At 36.0% G+C, this 26,396-nt stretch overlaps 1 protein-coding gene across 7 annotated transcripts in view; it reads right to left on the reverse strand.

Annotated features, from left to right (window-relative positions):
* Positions 1 to 26,396, reverse strand: part of WWOX (WW domain containing oxidoreductase) — a 548,624-nt gene that overhangs the window by 338,225 nt on the left and 184,003 nt on the right. The window lies entirely within an intron of this gene.

Raw genomic sequence — 26,396 nt, forward strand, 5'->3', positions numbered from 1 at the left:
CCTCATAAGTGTAATGGGCCATACACGCTGAAAATAAGGCACAAGAATCTCACTGCAATGGCATCTACTAGATGACAGTATCATCATATGGTCCAGCTTGGATTATTCATCTGTCCCTGGAAGCTAGGGATTTCCTAACAGGAATAAGAGCTTTCCTATTTTTTTTTTTTCTAGCTAACAGAGAATGACAGTAACTAGATTTCAAGTGTAAACAAAACATTGGTTTTGCTGGAGCTTATTTGAAGGTGGCCCTTAAATTTAAAAAATAAAACTAATAGAGAAAGTTTATGATACACTTATTGAAATCAGTATCTGACAATAATACCATTTACCCATTCTTGTTTCTGAGAGCCTGAAAGTTCTCTTTCAGCAATGTGGAAACATGCATTTTGGGGTGCACTGAAATGTGGTTATCAAGCAACTCTTCCTATTTTGCATTTTTCATAACAGTAAATTTCCAAGGTCTGTAGCGTGTGTTGTCAGTGTTTCTCAGAAGAGGGCTTCTGATCATTACTTCAGGTTAAAATGACTTACCATGCAGCCATCTGGTCACATGCATTAGTACACACTTCAGAAATCCACAAACATTTTATAACTGCACTCTCCACTGTGCTCTAAGTGCAGCGATGGTAGCACGCACCCAAGTACAGTATGTAAATAAGACAAAGACTAATAATGCCTTCAATCCTTCGAGCGCAAAGGCTGCTGTAGTATGTAACATAGCAACACATTTTCCATTACACCCTAAGATTAATAAGCCTCATGGAGACCTGGAAAATCTGACAGAAAACAAGGGCAATACGATGTTCATTTCTGTTTCATTAAACACAGGATGAGCTGATGGATCTCTCCACACTTTGTCACTCCGCACTGTTAATGGCTCTTTGACATTATTATTCACCATGGGTGAGATTGTGTAACCTCTGCTCACATTGGTGAGCATTTACAAAAGTATTCCCACTGGCAACTGCTTTAGAGAGGTTACCTGAAGCATATGGTTCTTCTCAGCTCAAGTAAGAGCAGCTGAATCTGACCATAAAAAAGTGTGAACTATTTTAGTAATGTGCAGATAGTTGGTGAAGGGCACTTTAGTGGATACAAAGGTCTAATGCAGCACTTAAAAAACTCTGTTTTCTAGCAGGCTAAATAGTTGAGTGATGCTTCTTCATCCTCTTTATCTGCGTATTTTTAGCTCTGATGGAACAGTTTTGCAATGTTACTTTTTCAAAGCAAGCAAATAAAACACCTGGAACAGGGACACTGTGAAGAACAGGAACACAACACAGGCAGCTGAAAGGTTGCTGCCCAGAGGCCCGACACCTCCCTGCAGATAGGACACGTAATGCGAAAAGTCTCGGGAGAGACAAAATCATTTCAACACAAGAAAGTTTATTATTTTTTCTTAATTGTGTATTCAGGGTTTTACTTGTCATAGTGTAGTTATAGAACACAGCCATACTTTGCATTACCTTTCTTTTAGAACTGAGTATGTCATACCGAATTGGAAAATAAATAGCAGTGCTGAACCCAACCGCCAATGTCACAGCAATGAACCACGAATGAACCATTTCTGGGTACCTTCCCTATTTTCATTTGAAATCACTCCAATGAATGACAATTCTTTCCTTTTACTCAAGGTGCTTTCCTTTGTGAAACTCACAGCATTACATAAATATGAGTAAATGTTACTGTTCTTGTTTTACAAATAGTCCAAATAGGCACAAAGATATGAAACAGCTTCTGTTTCCAGCTCACCTTAAGTTTATACAGACTTAACTTTTTTCCATTTGAAAATTTGACTTGTGCACAATTCACCCAGAACCAAATCGAATCAGACAAAGACGCAAACCAATATATTTCTCATTGCATATGTTCAAAGAGGCACTTGTGCAAAGCAGCTCACTGTCATTTCTATTCTTGTCTGTGATTTGTTTCTTGGACCTTTTCAATATTTCTTCCACTGCTACATCATCACTATGCTGAGCTGCTAGCCATCTTCCTGCACCAATCTACCTACTTTTAGGATCACTGCACACTGACTTTTTATTTTTTTATTTTAATTTGGCAACTAATAAAGAAAAATACCAATGCAGTCCTTAAAAACAAGACACTATGGAGGGGGACGTTGCAGTCATACGGAAGCTATAAAACTTCATAGTAGTGCAAGTGTTCCTTGATGACAGTTTGCATGGGCAAACCCTCATGTTTGAATTCAGATGGTCACGTGGCTTTTCTGTCCAACTGTAAGTGAACAGCAAAGACTGAGCATTTCATATAATAGAGATCAATACATAAGTTACAAAACAATAACAAAGGACATCCATCCAATAAATATAATTAATGAACCAGCTTGAGAAAATTACTATCTGCCTGTAGATATTACACAAATAGGAAAATGGAACATATGTAAACATAAATCACTGTGGATTATGTGTTCAACTACAGTTTCAGGTTAAAAAAGCAGAATTAATATCACCAATCATTCCAATTCATATCAGAAAACAGATTTTAAAGAAAGCTTTGGCAAAGTGATGTATAAATTATATGTTCAAAATTATAAATTAGATTTCCCCAGACAGTCATGGTGATTCCACAAATAGTTTCAGAAAGAATTCTGGGTAAATGATTAGCTTTCTAAAGACTTACCAGACAACTTGAAAACAGGAATTTTTATAAACAATACAATTCATTACATGAGGACTGCTGCATGAGTTGCAATACAAATTCTGTTCTGTCTTGAGCAGAATCCAAAACTAAAGTGGACACTATAATCATTGTGGGAGATATAAACGATAGGCTTTTTGCTACAGCACAGAGATGTCTTTTAAAAAGCTGAGATGGAAAGGTTAGTGAGATGCTTGAAACATAGAACATGAATGGCAGCATGCCAGGAAATTAAAGTTACTAAATTAAAAATATGGCATCCACTAAAGACAGTCAATTCAGTGTGCACTGAAGATTTCTGGGATTCCTCAGATACATCTAAAACTATTTGATCTTGGTGAGGAACAGTATTAATCAAGGCACAAAAAAAGACTCAGGCCCATTGAATAGAGTTGTTAGGAAGCAAACACAATGTGGCTAAACACCTGGTTTGGAAATATTTAGTCTTCCATAACACTGTTCTAGTAGATAAATATATCTGCCGAGGACTGAGATAGAAAGGGTAAGCAGTCAGATGCCTCACAAATCCAAAACAAATAAGCAAAGGCCTAATAAGCAATCAGTTCAAGAAATACAAAACCTCCAGTCCAGAGTTTTCAGCCATTGAGACAAATTCCCACAATGAAAATGCAAAAAGTGGAAGATTTTCCTTACATGTAGGTCCCGAGTACAAACAGTGGTTGATAAGCAAATCTGGTGCCAGTCTAAGTTTTGACACTATGCTTCAGTAACCAACACGTGTAAAAGATAGTCCATTAAAGCTAACTGAGTTAGCTCCAAAATTTTTATGTCTGCAGAGCAATACTAGCTCTGTTCCTGAAAACAGAATAGTAAAATAATTACAAGCCTTCCATGTGGAAGGGTTTGGTTAAAAAATAAGCAGCAGGAAAAAAAAACTGTTAAAAAATCAATCAATAACTGATTTCTTGCACTATAAAGAATCTGAAAGGGACAATGCGGAAGGTAAAATCTGAGTAGAACTAGAGTCTGAATGATACATGGAGGAGTTACATGTTCTGTTCACATGTAGGTAAAATGCTTCATCACATCATATTGTCACAGAGGAAAAGTGTGATGCAAGCCCACCTTTCTTCTCTCTGTGTATGTGTATGTATTAAACCACTTTACAGACATGTACTCACACATCTATCTTTGTCTTCTGTCTTTGCAAACTAATTCCCTACAGAATATGAACAAGACTGCTCGTGTACCATAATTTCCCAGGAAAAGAAAAAAACATCTTTTACAAGTGTCTTTGTTACTAATGCTACTTAAAGAAACATTCGTTTCAATGTCACTAATTTCACCGAAGCGCCACAACAGCAAACTTCTGAAGACAGAACAATATAAAAAATGCAGACTCAAGTGACAGCTGAAGAATTGGGGTGATCTACAAGAAACTGCACAAACTGAGCAAAGAGAAAAGCGGGTGGATTAGTATCGCGTTCCTGTATGCTTGGGGTCACTAAGATGAATGCGCATGAGATTCTTTTGTCCGTTTGTGCTATAATTTCACACACTAAGAACAAAATTGTGTTCTCTGATATGCTCATAGAAGTCCCTCTGGAATCAGTGAGAATTACATGCCTGCATCTAAGGGCAGAATTTGGCCCTAAGTCATTAGTTAGAACACTCTGCTGAAACCCTACAGAGAATAGGGGGTTTCAGAGGACGATGAGGATCAAACTGATGTAGCACACTCAGAGATTTACTCTCACAGGAGACCATCAAATACTCAGACATTCCAAAAACCCCATCTGTAAAGACAAAAACCTTTACAAGACTAACACACCATATTCATAGAGGCTGCTTTCAGTTAAAACATACTTAAGCAGCATTAAAAACAGTGGCAATGTAATCAAATGAAAGTTTAGAGGAGAAAAATAGCCCAAGATTTTCAGACCTATATAGAAGAGCATGCCAACTACTAACAACCATTTCTCATGAAAAGGCAAACTCACTCAAAGAAAAATAACTTCAGTACAGCTATTGTACGTATGGTGCACATGTTCATAGGCGGCTGTAAATCTGCTGAAGGACTGTTCTGTCCTCAGCTAAAGGATAAACTAGTGAAGTTATTTTACCAAAATTTCCTGCTACTTTGGAAGAGTTTTGAGGTGTGTGTACATATATATATGTTTGTGTATTTAAACATATGTATATATATATTTTAGTGTTATTTCCTACTTTCTGTTCTGAAAGAACTGCCTATGCATTAATGAACGCCACTGCAGTTGTTTGTATTAAGATCTCATATCTATTATTGATTTTGAGCTTTAAGCGAGCAGTGGATGCAAAAATAAGTACAAACAGTATTCTGCATCAAATGCTTTTAAATTTTTAAAGGTAGTATTTAGCAATATTATCTGTGTCCGGTCCTACCTTCAGATGAATGATTCACTTCTATGATAAGTACAGACTGTTTTATCTCAGGTATTTCCTGGGCACTTGCAGTACTCTGATTCTAAAAAACAAATCATGCTTCTTATCAACTGTAGTGATAAAATTTTTCTTTTGTTTTGATCAAGGACTGACAATACTCGGATTCATACTGGCTGCAGAGTAACAGCTTAAAAAAAAAAATTCACACTATTTAATTCTAAACTCCACTCTATCTGTTGCAGGATAGGCTGGCATTTGCTGTTAAAGCAGAAAATTACAAGAAGGGCCTAATTGACCCTCTTGTGTCTTTGAAAAATCCTGTCTGTTGTCTCTAATTGACCCTCTAGATACCTTTATGGAACAATGAACGAATCCTCAGTAAATAATGGACGGTGATGATTAATAGCCATGGTTTGGCTGGACCTCTGGCTCATGGAGTTGTGCTACTGAACATTTTTTTTGGTTTTTTACCATCACAGTTCTTTGTACTTCATAAACAAACTATTTCGAGATAACAAATATCCTATTGTAAATAACATGAAAAGTTAAAAAAAATTAAATGCTACCTCATATAATGGAATGAAAAATAGAATTATTGGCGTTATTCAAAATGGCTTTCCATCACCACCTTTTTTCATGTTTCAGTAACATGTCATCATATATTCATATGCTTGATTTAGAAAGAAAAAAAGTTTACCATAATGGATCCCCCTCAGAAGACATCATTTATTTCTTTACTATGCATTGTAGTCAATAATAACAATGTCATATTTCTTTCTCTTGACACTTCATTGCAATAAAAATCTATGATACTAAGATACTTCTAGATTTGGTTTCATTATAAAGCTGTCAGAAAACATTATGAAAACATCTCCAAATGTCTCTTCTCTTATTTAATAACTCTAATGTCTAATGTTTTCAGGCTTGTCAAATTATAAACAGAAATAAGTTAAGTTACACCATTACTCTGAAATACCACAAAGAAATCTTGCTGTGTTTTGAAATTAATATTTACAACTTAGTAAAACAACTGGCTCAATGCCAGTCCAAGAAATCATATGCAGCAACGAATGTTCACATACATCATCTTTCCTACAGCACAATGACATTTGGTGATGCTATTGAAAATCACTTGCTAAAATTCAGCATCCCATACTGAATATGTCAAGAAAATAAAGGGCGAATCAACATGTTCTTGCAATATATGTAACTAAAAAACCAGGAAGTTCAAACAAATTCACATTTCCAGATTTAAGATATGCAACAAAGATGAGCATTCTTCTTCAAATGTGAAAAACATGAGCATGGAGTGTGTAAGTTTATTTCGATAGCTGATCCTAACAAAGTAGTTTAAGTTCAACCTTTCAAAAACAACCAACTGGGAAAGTTCCATGAGATCTCAAACAAAAAGAAGCATTCCAGGTCTCTCAGTGAAGAAACAGATCACATTTATCTACTGTTCTACATCTTAAACTCTCTTGGATACAAGCTGGGACTTGCTGGCCTATTTATAAACCTTTTATAACACTGAAGATAAATGTAGGACCTGAGGTTCATTAAGTAGCTTTGAACTGTTCTTAACGACACTCAGAGAACTTAAGTAAATACCACCATCATTTTATCATGGGAAAACTGACTTGACCAAGGTCACAGAGAATATCTGTAAATTTAGCCTTTAACTAACCCCAAATTATCTAAAAGATGGGTATTTTAAATCCAATAGCAACAGTTTTCACAGTAGATACCTCAATTCATTGCAACTAAATTGAAATAAGAGGAATGTTCCTTTTAAGGCTAAGATTAATACAATAGATATTTAACCATGAAAACAAATCTTTGTGTACTGAAATCTGCCCGTCTCTTTAATGCCATTTAGTTTCTTACAGGCATTTATCCTGATCTCCCAGGAGGAGGTGTCTCTCACTGCTGATTCACTGACAGTTGCCCCCAGTAAAAATGTGAATGCTTTTAGAAAGATTGTACAAATTGGGCAAGTAAAGTTTGATGACGACTGTACTAAACTGCCTGCAAGTAAGCAATAACTATGAGGAGAGGTTAACTAGGAAGCAAGAATATTTCTTAAGTTCATTGATTTAGCATAGGTGCAGCTTCCTTCAGAGAATGATCTAAATAAGCACTTGAAGTCAACCCATCATTGGTGTTGCAACAGGCAGCAATACGATACAGTATTTAACATATTTCTAAGTGTTATATATATACCAAATTTCACAGAGTCACAGAACAGCTGAGGTTGGACAAGACCTCTGGAGATCATCCAGTCTGCAGTACTCAGAGCAGGGTCACTGGAGCAGCTTTCTTCAGGACCACGTCCAGTTTGGTTTTGAGTATCTCCAAGGATAGAGATTCCACAACCTGCCCAGACAACCTGTTCCAATGTTTTACCACCCTCAGAGTAAAAAGTTGTTTTTAATGTTTAAATGAAATTTTGTCTTATGTCACTGTGCATCCATTTCCTCTTGTCCTGTCATTGGACACAACTGAGAAGAGCGAGGTTCTGTCTTCTTTACTAATACCATCGGATTTTTTACACAGTTTCAATTCATCCGACAGAAACCTAAGCATAAGTAAAAGATGTATATATGGCCTCATATCCAAATAGAAGCAATTTATTCACACACAATTGTCCAATTTACGTGTTTAAGAGCAGTAGTCACTAATGCAAAATAAACGTAGAGACTTCACATGCAAATTTGAGATGAACTTGCTTCAGACCCTGAAACCTACATTCCAAAACACCCCGCGCTTGGTGTTACTGGGCTTGTGGAAACAGCAAAGTGTGACTGCGTGCGTTCAGTATATAAATACAAACACAAATACTGTATTTGTATGTGCCGCCATTATCAATTATGTTCATTACCCACTATCAGCAGGTGTACTGTATAACTGTGTTGGGTATGCTATGCGCCTGGAATACATGGCCTAACGGTTGCTTTTGTGGTTGCTATTAAAGGTATAAAAACTAAGCAGAGAAGCTAATTTCCTCGTTTGACTAATAGTAAATATCTGTTGTGAATTTATGTAATAATAAACTTTATCAAAATATAAATATAATTATACAAATGTATTTACAACTACTTTAAAAGTTCTTATTTATTATGATTAAGATACAGTGAAAGATATATTCTCTAGAGGAACATTTATGACAGTAGGAAGATTCATATAAATCATAACACAATTTACAGTAGGAAGTTGTTTGTCTAAATAGTAGAAAACAGTAACCTTTGTACAACTGGGGTTAAACTAATTCTGCTTTAATGAAAAGCAAAATTTACATACGGCTTTGTTACCACAGTAAATAGGGGTCTTAGTCTCTTTCATAGTCATTCCCATTGTGCCTCCACGGCCTCATCTGCTTCCACTAAAATCATGGTATAAAGCACATTTTTCTTTTAATATCAGGGAGACTACAGCAATTCAGCATTAGGTCTGTTTCAGTGCATAAAGATCACAGAGTATAACAGATGCTTGTACTTCAAGTAATTTTTTGTTCTCAATAGCATATACTGAGCCCAAACATTAGAAACTTGATTCAATTAGAAACCTGACTGCTAAAATACCACATATTGTTTTAGTTATAAGCCTGAAGACAGAAATGAAAACTGATTATTTCTCTTCAGCTTTTAAAAATATATGTTTAGCTCCAACTATTCTCCCAGGAAAATAACATGGCATATGCACAAATGTTTCCACAGTCGGTAACCCGAAACAGTCATAAATGGATTTCCAGGACTGAAGACTCAATAGTATAATTTTTATCCATCTCTTAAATTAAAAGTTGTTACTTATCGTGATGATGGTGACACAGTCTCTAGTTCAGGATGTCTGACACTTCCCATTTCAAGGCTTCAGTACAGTTGCTCATAACTTTAGCAAGCTCTAATTGTTCTCACTGAAGTTTCCTATTACAGATGTCCATGTGGGGCACAACTTATGTGGGAAAGTTCAGCAAACGTGCTTTCATAATTTCCAAAAAGCCAACAAGGGAAAAATACATTTTTTTCAGAAGTTTCAAAAAATTCTTACAAGCGTTTTCTGGGAAACCTCCAAGCCCCTAAGGCAGAGAAGGACCTCGTAAGTCACCAATTCCAGTCCAGCATTGCAGGAATAGAACATCTAGCCACTTTTAAGATGCAGTTTGCTAAAGTGACTGCATACGCGGTGTGGGAAAGCCAGAAGCTCTCTCCCACTACTCTAATATTAAATGCAGGAAATCAGAGCTGTGGGTAAGCCAAGAAAGAGGTAGAGTAAAAGAAAAACAGAACAAAAAGTTTTATGGGAATGAAGAGTGGAACAAAATGGGTAAAAGACTGAAGCTGAAAGAGATAACTTGGGATGGGAAAGACAGAAGGAAGGAGCTGAGAGAAGATAGGACAAAAGAAGGAAAGGTCAGAGTGGGTCTAGGAAAAAGAAATCAGACTTTTGGCGAAAAAGCAGTAAAAAGGGGTAGGGAACATCACTTTATTTCGAAAAGTGGATAGAATACACAATTCAGTTTCCGCACTGTTCTAATTTCACAAATATTTAAAAAAATAATTTAAATATGTCACTAATCACTCTTTGGTGGCTTGTTGAGAAAAAAGCAACCCATTATTACAGTTAGAAGTGATTAGTTCAGTTGAAAGGACAGTGTCAGCACTTCAAAGGAAAGAATCCAACACCTACTAATAACTCTGTAAGGTTTTCAACCCTTCCCTCCATCTTCCTACCATCCATTGAATATTAAAATAATGGAGAAATAAAACAAAACCCTTAAACTTTAGAAAATACCAAATTTAGATAGTTTATGAAACCTTAATTCAGTCACTTGGTGTATGCAGATTGGTAGAAAATTTTTAATTACAAGACAATACTTGACTACATCATTTTGTCTCATAGTTTTTTGTATTAGCCCAGGTGTTTTTAGCTAATTATTCTACTAAACATATGTCATCATTCAATATACTTCTCCACGCGTATGTTTCCAGTGGAAACACTAAGAGGATCATATTTAATGATTATGCTAATATTTCTATCACTTTCTTTTCAGCATGCCACACATTAGATAAATCCATACATACTGTAGCAGGAAATAAGTTTAATAAATAAGGCCTCTTCAGGCAAACATCTTGGACTGTCCCCAAATCTCTGCTGCTGCCAAGTGACTGATTTAAGAGATGGACAAAAGTAGACACACAAAAGTACAGATACTATGATTAATGGATGATCCAAATTCCCCTGAACTGCATATCATGACTTAATATGAAACCCTGAAGAGATTAAAGGCAGGAATTACATTATCATGAATAATATAAAAAAGTGATATTCTGTTCAAAAGCTTTTGAGTGCAAGTGAGTTGAACAAATACATTAACACAGCTTCCAAAGATTCAATCAGGTTGAATGTTACCCTGAATTTATTTTGAAATAAGCTTTATATATCTCATATGTGAAGTTCAAGTCTATTTGTGACTGGCACTAAAGCTATTAGCATGTAGATTTTAATTCTTTTTCCAGTTATATAGAGCTTACACTATCTGCATTGTCCTCCTTTTAATAATGGAAACTTCTCCGAATTACATATGAAATACATCTCAATGCTGCAGGTACAAGCCACGTAGACAGAGATATATACAGATATACCTAGATAGTTATTCTTTACTTTTATTATCATTTGAAAAACTGTCTCCTTGTTATAGTGGCACAGTGATGTGGCTATTGCATCTTATTGCTCAGTATTGAATTCATAAACAGGGGTTTGGAGGGCATTTAGTGTTTCATATTATTTCAATCATATCAGTTGAAAATTTGTATTGAAATTATTCAGGCAGTATGTGAAGCTCTTCTATAAAAGATAGCTGTACATTAACTTACAATTAAATGATGGTTTTAATGAAATTATAGTGTGTGACAGGTTAACGGACTGATGCTGAAAGGCAAATGTCGAAATGAAGCCAAGACGTTTATTTTCAAACTGACAAATCTTAACTCAACCATAACATATAGTTCCATTAACATTATAGTTATTACACAAAATAATTTCGTTGAAAAAAATATGTAATAGACCAAGCTGCCAGACCGTCAGTAGAAACCCTAACCTCACCATGTTCCATGAAAGACAAACCAAGCTAACTACCAAGTGACACGAGATTTGTTTAAGACTTGTAGAAAAGGCTACAAACCTAGAACAAACCAGTCAAACACCTGCTTTCTCCTGAACAATGTCTTTAATCTTTGCTTTTATTTGCTATTCTCAGTACTAAGGTCAAGGGAGCAGCCTCATCATTGCTTAACACATCAAAAACTGTTAATGGGGTCCCGAGTCCTAACCTCTGCTTATTTTTCCCAACTTCTATGGCACAAAGCAGCACAAAACTGTTAACATTCAAGTGAGGGATTTCTCTTTTGGAACAGTGTCTCTGGATGGCATTAAAGACATCACTCCTACAGCTTCCAGCAAGTTAATATTTTAGACTGTCGAGATACGATCTTGCTGCTATATACAATTTCTCGTAAGGGAGCGAGATGTTTAAAAGAGCAAAACCCTTCCCTCTGAAAAAGTCCTTCTGTCCAAACTGTTTAAGCATGGGCTAAATAGCAGCAAACCAGAAAATGTGACAGAATGACCAGTAGGATATGCAGAGGTGAAACCGAGGATCTTTTTCTTGAAACGGATAATGGCACAGGACTAAGCTGATGTACTGATTTTCAGCATGGCCAGGAAAACACAAAGAAACAACAGAGGTGAGAAGCATACACCTGTAGCAATATGAGTTTTTCAGTAACTGGAAACACAATGGACCACTGTAAGGAGAAGTGAAATGCTGAAAATCTGCCTAAATACATTATTTCATCATCATCATCACCATAAAGGAAACAGCTCATGGAACCAGCCCTGGGACACAGACCTCCTCCACCTTGTGATTAGCTTGAATAGGCTATGAGTGGCCAGCGACCAAAAGTGATTATCATACAGCAGATGCAATTTTGCTACTGTGAACTGAGTTACAGTCTCAGCCTAGCTCCTACCGGACAGCGTTTCACATCACAGAAACCAGGCAGGCTCAGGCCATTGGGGAGGCAGGGAATGGGTATGGAGGCTTTACCCTTTCACCCCTTCAGGTCAGAATGAAATTGCAGTGCTGGGAAGCCTGCACTATGCTTCAAAAATTTATAGCTGTTAAGGCCAAAAGGGGTTCTTTGTGACCATCTAATCTGACCTGCTGCTTAACTCAGACCGTAGAATTTCAGCTAGCTACTCCTGTCCACATTGCACTTTCTTTTCTCCCCTCTCTACATCTCTTTCTCAGTCTCTTTTTATTCATTTGTTTGTTTGCTTGCTTTTTAAGTACAAGGAAGATTCAAACTCCCAAGCTGCCAGTTCACCATTTTTAAAAAAAATTACTTTGCTTTCCAAAATCAAAACAAAAGCTTGAAAGGAAGCAGTACACACATTCGCCCTGTTGCCCATCTTGTTACCAAATCAGTGTCATAGACTGGGTAAAAGTAATAGAGATTATATGATCCAAAGGACACTTTAAGCGTCTCAGTGCATGTAAGGCATTAAACACTAAAATACAATTTATTTTACAGATTACCTTGAAGTAATTTTCAGTCTACTGCCACCTGAGCTCTGAGAGCTTTCTACACTTGTAACAACTACAGACACGCAGTCTCTCAGTAGAGTCATCCAGAGGTGCATTTTCCAGGTTACTAATTGTCCATATATTGCTCAAAGGAAAGTTTGCCTTTGTTCACTGAGCTTTTCAAAAAGTCTGTGAATATATCTACTGGATATGCAGATGAACCTACCCACTTATCCAAGTCACGTCAGCAATATATGAGATATTTGATTAAAAAAAAAAAAAAAAAAAGAACAACAAAACCACAGAAGCTGCATTAGATGTTTGAGATTCTTGTTTTGGAGGAAAGAACTCCATGTATGTAATGAGCTTTTTTTTTTTTTTTTTCCATTGAAACCAAGAAACCAAGTATGTTGACAGCTGTCCCCAGCAATGAAGAAAATGAAGGAATGCCAAGTGGTCAGGGAGGGAGCCAAGAAATCAGATCCCCTAACCCAAATCTCTGGTACTGTACAGTCTAAAAAGTAGGCCATATTCATCCCACTGTGTTTCACACACTTAACTAAGGTATTTGAAGCACAGATGAGCTGAATTGTCTTTTAGAGACTAAATAACCATAGAGGATGACAAAGCCTTTAAATAAGCCACCTCAGTTAAATTTCTAAAAATACATGGAATAAATCATCACCACAGTTCCCACAGTGGACACCAGTAATTCTCTCGTTCAGCAGAGTTTTGAGGGCAAGCACATCAGAGACCGTGGGCTGGCACTACCAAAGGGTGTTGCAGTAGAATACTTGGAAAAAATCATATTTGTACTTTTTATTCATAGCCTTTTTCCTGTTCTAATGCTGAACCTTCTACAAGGGAACCTGAAGAGAGTTTCCATGTAATTGTCACTGCTCTTCAGGCACTGTATTTCCTTCCTTTTTTTACAAGACATTAAGAAGACATATCATATTTTAATGAGTAATCACAACTGAAATCACAAAATACCAAGGAGCAACTCTGTGCAACTCTTTGCTAAAAGGTGGAACGTGCATGGCAGAACTGCTGCATTCCTGACTGAAGGAGAGACATTTTCTTCATGTTCTTTCCAACTTCCTCCAACTCTGCCTTTGCTCTAAACCCAGCGTATCTTTTGAGGGAGATGCTTAATCTTTTGCAAGTTAAGACAGGACCCTTATTAGCTGCACTGCACTCCTTTCCAGCCATGTGTTGTTTCATAAGATGAAGCAGAATGTGGCTTGCAAGAACAAAGTGAAACCATAAATATAATGTAGCATAATTCCAAAATGTATGAAGTATAATGATCCATATAATATTAAAATGTTAGTAATGTCTCTTGATATTATTTCATCACGTGCTAGCTGCTATTTCCTGAAAACTCTTTGAAGGATTAAATAAAAACATATGCTATGAACACCCACTGTGTGCTGTAACAAATCAAAACTAACTTCTTAGTTTGATGAAAGTTTCCACAGTGCTCAGTACTGTAAGTTAATGTCACAGTGGTAAACTGCTTTGGAAATAGTGAATGCTGCCTTGATGCTGGTTAGTTTCATATTAGTAATACGAGAAGTCTCTACAGTATTTGGAACTGAAACATAAGTGTCTTCTAAACCTAAATTTTGAGAAATACAGTCATAAAATGCTACCATCAGCTGGGTTGCTGGAAAAGTGCAGTAAGACAATTAACAAGTTTATATATCCAAAATAAACATATAATTTGCCCCTGGTGTAAACAAGCAAATGTAGAGATGGATAGGACTCGTCATAAGCATTTAACCCGTCAGTGGTCTAATATGAAAAAAACAGTATTTTCTCTGAAGATGGCTAGTTCTGGAAGCACTATTCAGCTAAAGGGCTATTTTTCAAACAGAAGTTTTAAGAAATATTTTGCATTATTTGGTGCATTATTGTTATCAATAGTTAATTTATTTATGAATTCACTAAATCCTTGGCCTTTTATATGGTCATGAGTTCCACAAGCAGATAGATCTTTTGAGCTTTTTTTTTTTCAGTTTTAAATCTGCATTTCTCAGTTTCCGTTAGGGATAGAAATATAGGTGAAAGATTTCAAATTACAGTCTTTCCACCATTGTTTTGAAAATCAACCTAATGCCCCAACCTATCAGCTGCTTCACAGATAAGCAATCCTACTGTTTTCAGTCCTTCTTGGTACAATAATATCTCCTCTTCTGTAAGTGTTCTATTGGTTTGGTATATTCACTTTTCCTCTGCACTGTAAACCTACTCTTATTAAGTGCCGGCAAAAATTTATGATCATTTAAAAATGAAGTATCTAACATATCAGCAAGTAATATCTTTCTCTACCTTAACAGAGCATCAAATAGGCAGGGAGACAAAGTACAAAGTGTCACAGTCTTCAGCTCACACCTTTCCTTGTTGGAAGTGCTGGCCTAGAACAAAGGCTGAAATGGCTTCTGATATACATGGGACACTTTCTTATCCTCACGTAGTCAGACTTCATTTGTTCTCTGCCTCGTGTCCTCTCACAGCTGCCAATACTGAATACCTAAAGCAATCCTATGCCTTGCTGTTGTTTCTAGTAACTATGCATCTGTACATCTGCATAAATACGTCATGAAAATTATATAATCTTCATTATGTGAAGTTTAACAAATTATATTTAAAAGTTTTTGGGGTGGTTTGGGTGGCATAGAAGCAATCAATCAATCAATCAAAAGAATAAACCAGAAGAAAATAAGCAGAATAATGGTCAAATACCATCAAAGTCTTTCCAAACATTTCACTAGAGACAGAGTTATACAAACCTAAGAGCTTTTGAGAGCCTCACCCTTTATGTATGATACTGGCTGACATGAACTACATTTGAATGAAAAAATAAAAATTTGAAATGTCTAGAGTAGAATGTGGGGTTTTATGACATTGGGATGAAGGATTACATCTCACCATTCTTAGTGTCAGAGTTCAAGTCATCGATGGAGTTTAGGGACAGAGGGATCATAAAAGAGGTCAAGGAACTCCTCAAGATTTTTCATCTTCTATAACCGGTCTGACAATTCTGAACCTTTTGGTTCAGGCTAAAAATGTTTATTTGTCAAAGAAATAAATGTGTGTTGCTTAAATGCAAGCATTATATTTAAGTAATACATATTTTTAGCCGCAACTTATGCCTCAAGTATTATGCTTTCTGCATATTATAAACTGGCTTTAAATGACCAAACTTACTAATATGCACCATATTACTATTCACGGGGTTTTGAGGATTTTGACACCACTATCTTAATACAGAACAGCTTGATAATTCTCAGGATATCAGAAATTATTTTCTATTGTTTGAATTTATCACACAGTTTATAGTACATAATATTTAATTTTCTTGAAAAAACTTCTTTAAAATAATTAAATAAAAAATATTAACTGCTACATTACTACTAGACAAAAAATAAGCTCCAAGGCACTCTTAAAAATGTGTGGGGTTTTGTCTCCCTCCTTTCATTTTTAATATGAGCTGTTAATTGGTTAATAAAAAGTACATAAATTGTTAGGAGTACCACCTTCTAATAAAGAAAGCAAAAGCTAAGATATGAGTAACACACCATAACAATTTTCTGCAAGTGGTAAGTCATTTTTTCCTATTTCCCTTCCCAATGGAACAAGAAAAATACACATTCTTCTACAGTCTATTCACTGACATGCTGCTTATCTGATGATGCACTGCTTTGGGTCATTTTCAGGAGCTGCTATTTAGATAGAAAGGAAGAAATAGTAATATGGGAAAAACATGACAAAACAACTTTTCAAGTGTACCTCCTAGGTACGATTCACTTCAAAATGAGCAGAAATAAATAATTCCAGCAATACAGAATCTTATGGCGTAGAGGTTTTTCCATTCTTGCAGATGGGAGAGTAACAAATAAAGAAACCCCTCTAAATTAGGGCTTTAAAAATCCGAGGCTACTATAAAGAAACAAGATTAACTTAATCCCCTAACAATCCAATTTATGACTAGTAAAGGGTTATGAAAAATTCCATCTAGATGTCAAATATAAGGAAACACAAAGTCTTTGGAGACACATAATGATAAACTGCAGATTGAGCAATAAGCTCAGTGAACAGAATGAACAGTTCAAGAGTTCAGAACATGTTCATTTGAAAGGTGTTCAGTTAAAGAGAAGGGCATGGTATAGACAAAGGCACAGAAAGGTCATCATTACAGTCATTTCATCTTCATTACAATGGTGCAGTCATAGCATTGGTGCACACGCTTAAGTTCACACTTGCATGTCAATGCACTGCTTTGGAGATGAAACAAAAAATATTTTTAATAGATTAATGAATCCTGGGAGCTATAGGTAGGTATATAAGAACTTGTGCTTTATTAATTCAGTTTTGAAAAATAAATAGGACATGAAATATCTGTATTTTCTCATCATGTGAGATCAATTAAAAATTACAGTCTATCAAGAATGCTTCCATTCTTCATCAAAGCATAAAGCATGTCCTGAATGGAGTGCTTCTACCTGTTAGACTGTAGCCCAGAACTCACTTTTTCAAGCCAGTTGTTATCTCAAATGCAGTAGTCTATAATGAGCAGAAATAAGTAGATGTTTAAAAGGTTTCAATAACATAATGAACTCTGGCTTTTGAAATCAAGAGTATCTACTCCTGTCGAAAATTTAGTGAAAAAATTGGCAGGTTACATTCAATAAACCAAAATAAGATTTTGGCTAGAATGTAGAGCAGATAACCCTGCTCTCAAAAACAGACGCGTAATGACCGATGCAGGAAGCCAAAATCCTGGTTTTATATCAGACCTTATTCAGCACCTAGCATTTTGTCTGGATAAAATCACTTTAGCAACAACTAATAGATGTTCAGGTCTTCATGGGAGGTCTCCATGGGAGGTCTCCAAACCAAGTACTGACCCAATCAACCTTGCCTGTAAGCGGCAGGCAATCACAACCATAGGCAGTTCAGCTGTAGGTTAGGGACAAAGACATTAAAACTTTTTTTGCTTTGGTATTTGCACATTAATTTTCATTGATAATTAACAGGAACTGGAAGCCCTGGCACTACCTCATCTCTGATTTCTGATTCTCTAGAATACAAACAGGCAGGACTTTTTTCACAAGACCACCAAGACGAATATAAACGAGAATATTTTCAATTTCTTATTTACCTACATATTTTTTAAAAAAGCAATGTAAGATCCTCTTGCACCAATATATATGCACCCTATAGACAGAGACATTTACAAAATAATTAATCTATCTCAGATACAATCTCAGTTTTAGACAGCAGCACTGTGGCAGGAGAGTCATTCTGCAGGATAATGGTGTTACAATTTGGCCCACAGTAACCCATAACGTACTTTGCAGCTTTCAAGAGCAGCTACTGAACATTTTGCAATTAAGCATAATTCCCACAGACTTTGGTATCAATTATAGATGATCTGCACTTTTCAAAATCTAAGCCAAATTTGGTATGAAAAAAATCTGCTGTTTAGACAATATCAAGAAGTATAGTCAGTATGCCAGACTGATGTCCAAACTCTAACTCACACACAAATACTTTGGACGCCCTTTGGATGTTTATGCAAATCCTAAGCTAATACACTTCCAATAGAAGCTAGGAAAATTATATTTAAAGTACCATTTATTTGATGTTATTTACAATATGTAAGGATTTGGCAAAAAAGTAAATATGTATTTCATTGTAAAACGTAGTTCTATTGAAAGGGAATAGAAGACTTGAAAACTGTTAAAAGAAAAGGAGACAAGTGTCTGCAATATACTCCATAAATATCACACGGAGCCCTGACAGTCATTGGTGATAGTCTGGTGTGTAGCCCCATAGGGTAGTGTAGTTACAACTCAAAAAACACACCAATTAACTACAACTAATCAATTCTCTCTCATAACAATGAAAAGTATAATTCTTTTCCCATCTATTGTTCTTGTTAATTCTCCTTACAGTAACTGTGACAAACATAATAGCTACGGTGTAGTAAAATGAAAAAATAAAGGATTCTATTTGAAAGCAGCACAAACATTAAACTCATGAGTTACCTTCATTAATTTTCTTCATCATACCCAGTTCACGGCTGCAAGAGATCACATTATTTTTAAATATATAAATAAAACCAAAACTAAACCTAGACTTATCTAGATTATGGCACACTAGGGAGAAAACAGAGGAGGTCATGAAATCGAAGACTGCTGTTTCTTCTCGTAATGTAATTACACTTTTGGCTAATGAAATTACTGCAGTCTCAGAGTAAGGGCTTGCAAGTCAGAGCTCTCACATGCTTGTGAGAGATGGGGTAAAGAAATACTGTTTACCATTTATATCTGAGGGATGCACACTAATCCCCAAGATCCGAGCACAACTTTGTTTCTGAACTCTGAGCAAGACTGACTTTGTGATTAAAGCCCTTTTCTAATTACTACAATAAAAGGAAAATTAGCTTAAGAGGGAGGAAAGGCTGGTGGAGAGAGAAAGAGCACATCGTTCTGCACTGCCGGTACCCTCCAAACAAGCTGAAAATAAACACAGCTTAGCTCAGTGAAGAAAAGCAGCACCAGAGCAAAGCAATATAAAGGGATGGCTGAGCACCCAAAGCCTCTATTTGTACCATTTAGGTATTCACAGCCCTACTCCAATCTGCACAAATGCTCTTATGCACAATCAGAGGAGTCATTCAGGTAGAGATCTCTACGCTTGTATGGGACACACAGGTTAGGGTCTCAGTGGAAAAAAATGGAGGAAGCAGTATATTCTGGTCAGAATTACAAACTCCTCTTCTCAATTCCTTTTTGAGATACTGTGCTAACATCCTGCTTTTGCCCCCCCCTCAGCAGAGGCTAATGCTTTCCACCATGCCAAGTGTGCCAGCAAGTTGTTTTTCCTTTTAGGCAAATTAAGAGTGGCAAGGCGAAGATTTTGACCTATGACTGCTGGCCATTCAGGTGCACCTGTATAATATAAAGTATGATTTACCCAGGGGAAATGAATGGAAAACCAAGATTTCTCACTTGGATAAACCTGTCATCCTCTCATTTTCTATTAACAGTTAGGGGAAGGGAAAATATATTATCTAGTTGCTGTTAGTTGCCACTGGAATAACAGTTTCTAGCTCTTAGTAGCCAACAGCACACAGCTGGCAAATTCCAAAGGACAGGAAGAAACTCTGCTGACTGCATCTGAACTAGGCAGTAGTAATGTATATGGGATAACTAAATGATTTGTGTCTTTGGCTAAATATTTAGGGGGGAGGGAAACTATTCTATGAAGACATAAAGATTCTTGTGTTATTTTTTTAAAATAATTTGAATTAAAGACATTACAGCGATCAACCTGATTAATAGGCAGCAAAATATTCTATTGATTGGAAGCCTCATTTCCTCCTTCAAACCTGGCTCTAGGAGACCAGTTGATATCTGAGCTCACACATGTAGTCTGGAACACACCTGCCTCACTAAGCCATGAAGTCACATGGTGATTAACCTAATATGATTGTGTTTGAATCAAACCTACATCCCACTAGAATATAGAACACGTGGAAGAAAAAGAAAAACAAACCCTTTCTTCTTTTTGCCCAAGTTCTTCTCCAAAGCTTTCAGTGTGAATGTTAAACCCAATGAGCTTGCAGAAATGAGACCAACTTACAAGCAAGGAGGCCATTATCACCCATCACATTAAACAAACCCATTTCATTTTCAAATCTAGTTGCAAAATTAGTTCTTGCCTATTAAACAATTCTCAAGAAATTAATGGCGGAAGGTTTTGCTTTGACTGTCATAAAGATCACCAAAAACACTTGTGTTTAAGATGCTAATTACAGGGGCTTAATGCCAAAAAAATAATTCTGGTAAATTAAATCCCATGATTAATTCATAACGTCCATTTTAGCATTAATCCTAGCATTAAGATACAGAGTAGTCCCCATACACACACACACACACACACACACACACACATCTCTCTCACTTTGAGGAATGAAGTAATAGTAATTCCTAGGGTTTTTTTTAATAACTCTTCATATTTTATGTATGTTATTTAATTAATATAACTAGGTAGTTAATCCATTATTTTGTATTTCTTGTTTGCGATTCCTGTTAAGGCCTGTAGATTGTAAAAACTAAAAAAAGTAACTTCTCATGCATCGTTTAGGCAGAAGTGTTCGTGAAACCACAAGGACTAATGGATTTACTGTTGTGCATCATACTCTTCTCCTGTACTGTTTTAGGGACAACATAAATTCTTACCAGCTTATAATTCAAGCTTTAAAAGTAATACCTGGTTATAAATACGCAAAGGACTGCACCGATAGTATATAAAGACAGTAATATCACACACCTGGAAATTTCCTGTAGGGTTTCAAAAGAAAATAGTTACTGGATGACAGAGATCTTACATCACACCACCAACATCATGACTCTACTGCTAGCGTTCTCTACAATAAGAGTATAAAGGCTTATATTCCTGCTGGGGGAAATGGGAAGAAACAGTGAATCTTAGATGTCTAAGACATCTTTTTCTTGTGTCTTCACTTCACTCACCTTGATATAACACAATTCATCACAGGTACATGTGTTTCTTCCTAAGCATATCAATCAATACAGTTTTTATGAGCCAATGATCTGACAGGGCTTCCCAAATTTAGCTTTTCCATTCATGAAAAAGTGACCCAGGAAAATATAGCAAAATGAAATAAAACATTAAATGAAGACTTTTCTGTCTGAGCCAGCAAAACAGACAGGTATGCCAAGAGATTTGTAAAGTGCATTATTTACTGAAAAGACAACTGCTTATACACTAACAGTTTCCTTCAGTTCATAATACATAACTCTAGAGTAGCTAATAAGCATTTAAAATGCTAGTCCTAAATATTTGTTGAAAGTATAATGACTGGTGTTTTCAACTAGCAGCTGAAAAAGCCTTTAAACAACATCTTTAACAACCATCAGTTTTCACTGTCTATTGTATGTGGTTTTCATTGACTCTCTTTAAAATTTTTTTAAAGTCAATGGATCAATCACTTCTGCAAAGATATATTCTGAACACTGATTTGAATAAGATACACTTTTACCATGTTTTTGACAACCTATTGCTAACAATGACATTATTACTATTCATCTTCTGCTGATATTGTTACTGACTGTTCACTGTAGACAGCACCTTCTGGTTTTTTTTTTCCATTTAGTATCTTAAGTCATATCTAAAGCTGTTCTTTTACAGCCTCTACATACTGCTTTTTCAAAGTAGCAGGGGCATCTCATCTGCTCAATTACTTATTAGTGTTGCTAAAGAATACCATTTCCTCTTGTGGCTGATAAAATATTAATCAAAAACAGGAACAGAGTGATTTCCCAGTGTGGATGTCTTCTAATGGTAATACATGGAGTCTAAGAGAGATCTGGAGGTCATGTAATAGCTCTTGAAGGCAGGGAGGGGCTCAAAGATAGTAATGACATTGTATACTCAGTAATGAGATTGTATTCAAAGAGCACTGGATAGCTTAATTATTGCTGTTCTGTAGAAAAAAATCACAAGTGTGATTACAAGGAAGCATGCAAAAATTTATTGGGGATAACAGCACATAACTGAAAAAAATCTTTTGTAAACATTTTTGATCCTTGCTATTGCTCAGTATCTAATGTAGAGCCATATAGAGGTGAACTTCCCAAATTATTACTGTGTCTCCTGTCCATGTATCAGTTAATGACAGTAATAAAACAGTAAATAATTATCTGTTCATTCTGCCAGTTAGTAAACATCCATCCCGTCCTGTCTTTAGGTATTTTTATTCCTATTTTTTTCATAAGATTTGGAAGAGGAGGAAGGAATTAGAATGAAGAACAGAAAGGCAATTGAAAGATACACGGGAAACCTGTGACAGCTTGAAAAAGAACATAAATATCCTTAAATATAATATTATATCACCATGTTTCTTTCTAAAGTTTTGATGCAAATATTCTTGACTGACATGGAAAAAATAGTTATCCTAAATAACTTCTAAACAAATAAATACTGCAAAATCATCATCTTTGGTGGTGGTGGAAGTGTCTCAACCTAGATCAACCAGGAAACTAATTTTAACAGAATAAAGCCACCAATAATAGGAACCACCTTCTAGAAATGGTGCCATCAAACAAATACGGTTCAGCTGTGTCTGATGGCAGGAAAACCTACTGTGTACTCAAAATGTCAAATTCCATCAATCTATGGGCATTAACCAAGTCTGGTGGCAAGCATATGTTCTATCTTCCCCAGGAGAACTACCAGACCACTTCCCCTGTCACAGTTTTGAAGAAGAAAAGAGGAAATGACATATACAAAAATAAGGGTATTTTTACCTCTAATAAATATACATCATATTAGTATCATCCTTTTGTCTCACAATACAGTGAATTCTGAAAGTGCTGTAACACTGGACAAGAGGAAATATGGCTTGCATCCAACCTCAAGAACAAATGTCACCTCTTGGCACTTGTGTTTTGTAACTCTCTGAATGCAAGGAGGCATAAAACTGTCCTGTCAGCAGTCAAAAAAAGAATAAATAAAATAAAACTGGTTTTCATCGCAGTATATATACTAGTTCACTTGACAAAACTTTGTGCCTTGAAAAAAAATGAGTATCACTATCTAAATGGTGAGTATAGTGGACTAACATTTAGAACAAGCAGGTAGGAAAAATGGGTAAAAAAAAAAAAATCAGTTAAAACGTCATATTTAATAGTAATACTAAGCACACAGCACTTTTCAGCTATGAATCTAAAAACATTTTATAAAATATAAAAGTGCAATTGACTAGCTTTCCAGTCATATATAGGTAAAACTGAGAAACTAAGATACAAATTCATTTGTACAAAGTCACTGAAACAGGTCAAAGCCTGGGTCAGGAACAGAATGAAGGTCACTTGACATTACTCCAATTCACAATCTATTTTTCTTCTATTTTGCATGGCACACAAGATAATTCATGATTCAGAGAAAAGGCTAAGAACACATATGCAGGAAAAGTATGTAGGCAGAAGTAATAGCAAAGTTATTTCAAAATATGCAAAAGTCCCCTTTCACTTACATGTATTCTATTATATGTAGGAAACTATTTTTGTATGGGAATTGTTTACTGGTCATTTAAATTAACTTTCCTCCAAGAAAATTAAAAGAATAATTTTCTTCATTAAAAATTCAGTGTTGTCTCTGCGTGATTTTTGCACTAAAAGTTTGGGATCCACTTCTCTTACAAGCATGACATCTCTGCTAAGGTTTCTAAGAATCTGCACTTACGATCAGCAAGACATGAGTCTGCTCAGCATCCTGAAGCAATAGTCCTTAATGAGAAGAGGAGTGTGGGTGGTGAGCTAGTTTTGATAAGTAGTAATAGGATGAGCAAAAAGTAATATACCAACGGTTGATATATTACTTGACATGTCAATTGTTGGAGAGTTGCTGTATTGAATTTGTACCTACAGCAAACACAATACACAAGATTCTAATATACTGCGGTGTTTGCTACATATTTTCCAAGTGATTGTATTGACTTTGTAAACAAAGATTATATGAAAAAATAAAGACTCCTGTACCATATAATATTTACCAAGAGAACAAATCTATCATAGCTGGAAGTAAAAACACAATTTCACCAGTGTCAGGAAAGGAGGAAATAAATTGACCATTTGAAATGAGATCAGATACTTCAGTTTGGATCTCAGGCACCTAAGAGAGTCTCCTTCTAGTGCAATAGTTGATTATTATTTCAGTTTTAAATATTGTAGGGAGGAGAAGGAGAAGAGGAAGAATGGAGTGTCAAATGCTTAGAGTGAACAGTTCAGGTATTTCAAAAATCAAAATGAAGTAAAATGCTAAATTTAAACTATACAGGTCTAATTTTCCTCATAATAATGCTAGTTCTTTTCCTATAGGAGTAGCAGCCAAAGACCTCCAGCTAAGTCCAAAATCACTTTTTTTGGCTTTTGCAACAGCTTGCATCATTTAGATATAGAGAAATATTGAGATGAGGTCAATGTTTAAGTTATATTAAGCAACATTTTACACCACTTGAGTATTCGTCCACATACTAGCACACTAACGAGGTGAAAAGAAGGGACAAAAGAACCTGTTACAAAAATCAGTGAAGTGCTGTGCCAGTTCAAATGGAGATTACCTAGCCAGGAGGTCAGGATAAGCCTTCACCTAATTCTTCCACAGGTGGAAGATCCACAGCCCTCAGGAGCCACTCCTATTCTATTCTATTTCTCCCTCTCACCTCTTCCCCACTGGTTCTCCCAGTCTTGTTTTCCCTTTCTTATCACTTCAGCCGAGAATGCCATTCTCAGGGAGTTAAGGAAAAAAAACCCCAAACTTACAGTCATGTCTGCGTTACTGTCACGGCTGTGTTTGCATCGATATAGGTGTACCAGAGACCAAAGTAGCTTAGGCGGTTCAGCACCACGGAGCTCCACATAGCCTGCCATACGCACCCAACTGGCTTACCCCAATCATTCTGGAGGACAAGCTTCTCTAAGCACCCTGCTTTTCTGGCTGCGCTGTGGGCAGTACCTGAACTTCAATGCATCCTTAACTGTTGGCTGGTCTGTTTTTGAAGAATGAAAATACAAGCAAAGACTTTAAGTTAATATTGGGGTCTGAAAAACATGCAAAATTGGTTTTTTTAAAAGAATTGCTATTACTTTTGGAATAATGTTAACAAAACAAAGTTGTGTTCCTGAAACACAGAACGCATTTCAAATAAATAACCTTTTTCTTTATTTTGTGGACTTGGACCAGCGTTCAGATTTTGTAAAATACTTTAAAATAGCCAGTTCTCATCATGAGATTGTTTCAAATACCTACTAGAGCAGAAGATTACTGCTAAGAAAATATCTGTGAAAATAAAGGTCTATACTGGACTTACTGTAAGATTATAACTTGACAGCAGAAAAGGTGTTTTATATTTGCTCCAAGTACTTTCTCTATAAATGAAACTATCTGAGGAAAAAAAAATAGTTCTTTCTTTTAAATAAAGATTACTTTACATGGAATTGCCCTCCTCCAACACCATCGCTGACACAAATTTTACCTATTACCTTATCAGACTCCTTTTCTTTGTGCAGCTCAGCTTAATCTTGGGAATATCTATAGAATTCAAATGTTTTGAAGCTGTGTGTTTAGGTTTGAAGCTAATATTGTATGTCTGCTCTTTAGTGTGCCAAAATACTTGTAAGCAACACATTTTCTTAAGTAAAATAGAGTGATGCCACCCTAAACATTCCCCACATAATAAAATGTACATAAAAAAGGAACATGCTAGCAGTAAGCAAACTGTCATAAGCAGTGCACTGTATTTAATATTCAGATCAAGGCATCTCTGTCTCATCCCAGCAAACCCTTTTGACAAAAGCCATCCAATGTCTGCCAGCAGTATTGAGTCCAGCTGAGGACAAATTTCAAGATGAACCTGAAATCAATTTGCCATCAAATTTTCATGCTTCTCCCAGACTATCTGTGGCATTTTAATTACAAGCACCCTAGGCGGGGGGTACTACAGATATTGACACTTAGCTCCTACAATAAACTTTATTGGCAACCTCTGTCTGAATGTAGTACTCAACTAGAATAACAAGAAATATATGAGGATATCTAAGCAATAAGGTGGCATAATCACTTTGGAGTGGTTTTGCTCCAAATGGTGGACACCTCTACGGAAGAAACTTTTCTGGATTAAAATAAACATCTCTTTGACGGAAAATTCACTTTTGTAATGAACTTGTAC

Source organism: Aquila chrysaetos, chromosome 9 (assembly GCF_900496995.4).
Source record: "Aquila chrysaetos chrysaetos chromosome 9, bAquChr1.4, whole genome shotgun sequence".
Lineage (NCBI taxonomy): Eukaryota > Metazoa > Chordata > Aves > Accipitriformes > Accipitridae > Aquila > Aquila chrysaetos.